The following is a 2,230-nucleotide window of genomic DNA, read 5'->3' as shown; positions in this document are numbered from 1 at the left end:
TATTGAGTATTGAGTAATAACAATTGATGTCTAGAATTTGATCCAATGATCCAAGGGTCCATAATAATCTATGCATGGTGCATAGATTTTTATCTATGCACGGTAACTGCACCCAGTAGAAACTATTAAAATAGTAAGCTATATAGAATTGTGACACTTGTCAAAATTGTCAATAAACTCATTTTGCTTTATTATTATGTATGATAACTAATTAACTTAACTATTCTTAGTTTAAAAATTAAATATGTAAGTTGAAGTGAAAGGTCACTGCTACTGTCAAAGTAAAAAAGAAAAAGTAAAGAAAAAGCATCTGCTACACTCTCAAAATGAAAAGAAAAGGCAATAAAAAGTATGGTAATATGAAATGTACTTTAATAATCTGACATAGGTGATGATAATTTAGTATATGTTTTAGGGGCAAAGCAGATGATGTGAACAGTATGACATGAAGTGAAGAGACTATTCAATACAACACTAACATTTAATTAGATTAAATCACATGTAAGGTGCAGTCTATCTATTATGTTTTCATCATTAATTTTTATATGAGATCATTTTCAAGAAGAGTATGCAATATATCACATTAAATCAATATTTATAGACTTTTATTATAGGCAATTAATTCCTATAAGTTGCCATGAATAAATAGTCAAATAATAATAATAATAATAATAATAATAATAATAATAATAATAATAAAAATTAGTATTCATCATAATATAAAAGAACTTACAGAAAATCAATTTCTCTCTCTTCCTTTTTTATTCTACCCTCTTCAATATCTAAGGTCATTTTACAGCACAAAAGCAAGAAAACAATTTATTGTTTCATCCTCATCCTTAGTCTTCTTCAATGTCTTTTATTTAATAAGTTTTTTTTTTCAAATTTTCTTTTTAAATATTTTGGTGGTACAAATTTATTTTTTTCTCAAAAATTTCATTTTTGATATACTGATTTTTGAGATATTGATACAAATCTAACTAATCGATATTCTTTAAGTTCATCAAGCTCTTCTAAATCATATCAATTTTTTATTTAGATGATAAAATGATCTTAGGTTTCCTAATTTATACTTAAAAAATTTCCAAAGATAATTAAAATACAAACACAAAACATCTTAATAATATTAACATTTAAAATGTCTAATATTATTATAATAAAGTCAAAATAAATGTATAAATAAATACTCTACATTTAGATTTACAATATCACATTATTTTAATTCATCACAAAAGAATATCAATTAATTTCGGAGATGCATAACAAATCATATAAAATTGACAATTCTTTTATGGATTTGAGAATCGAAAAATACATGATCTTCTTAATAGGCAAGTTCAGAATAGCACCTCCAAAATTATCCCTTTTAGTTGAATTTTCAAAAACTTACCAAAACAACTGTAAAAGTCACAAACAAATAGTTCAAATAAGACAATGAAGTACACTAAATATAAAGGGGGGAAACATAAAAAAACATCTCAACATTGAACCGTAAAGTAAAATAAATTTGAAAAATATACAAAAAAAAATGAAATACTATTGAAGAGCGACTAAAAAGTGAAGAAAATTTTTAAAAAAGGTGAGAAAATTTCTTACCTGTGAGAAAATGGAAGTAAAACTTAGATTTGTATGTTTGGTAGTTCTTGGATGTAAAAAAAGTATTCTTTTCTCCACACAAAAAATGATTAGGAAAAGAAGATGGATGAAGATAAAAATAAAGTTAGAAATAAAAATTCCAGATCTTCTTTTGTTCATATATCTTTTCTCTGGGTCTACTTTTTTTCCAGACATACAATAAAATGAAAGCACCAATTAAATCTTGACATTGAACACGATAAAATCGAAAGTAGAAAGCATAACCTCGTAACAAAATGAAACGTGGAAAACAACAATAGACAAACCTTGTAAGTATGAATAAGATGAGTGTTAATTTTAAATATCGTGTTTTTTATATCATATCCAATGGTTTCGATTTCAGATTCGATATTCCGGTGATTTCGGTTTCAGATCCGTCGGAAGCCGTTTCAAATCATAGTAAAACAACATGAAAAAAAACATTAAAGTCAGCAAATAAATATTAATGAAATGAAAAAAATAGCTGAAAGGTTTTCTTCTTACATGTTTTTGATGGAACAAAAATCGTAAAGGTTGAGAACAGAGGTTTTAATTTTACATGGTCTCTGAAAAATGAAGACAAAGGGTGAGGAGAGAGAACTATGGTAGAAAGAAG

The 2,230-nt window shown here is 25.7% G+C and overlaps 1 long non-coding RNA gene across 1 annotated transcript; it reads right to left on the bottom strand.

Moving 5' to 3' along the window:
- Positions 1-1,287: 1,287 nt before the first annotated feature.
- Positions 1,288-1,959, bottom strand: LOC131622624 (uncharacterized). Its single transcript, XR_009289958.1, has 3 exons — positions 1,902-1,959; positions 1,597-1,668; positions 1,288-1,398 (listed from the first exon to the last, which is right to left on the bottom strand). It is a non-coding gene; the product is annotated as an uncharacterized LOC131622624 (long non-coding RNA).
- Positions 1,960-2,230: the final 271 nt, after the last annotated feature.

The sequence above is a fragment of the Vicia villosa genome, unplaced genomic scaffold, assembly GCF_029867415.1.
Source record: "Vicia villosa cultivar HV-30 ecotype Madison, WI unplaced genomic scaffold, Vvil1.0 ctg.000034F_1_1_2_unsc, whole genome shotgun sequence".
Taxonomy (NCBI): Eukaryota; Viridiplantae; Streptophyta; class Magnoliopsida; order Fabales; family Fabaceae; genus Vicia; species Vicia villosa.
The sequence above is the reverse complement of the archived record's forward strand: the minus strand, read 5'-3'. Positions and strand labels throughout refer to the sequence as shown.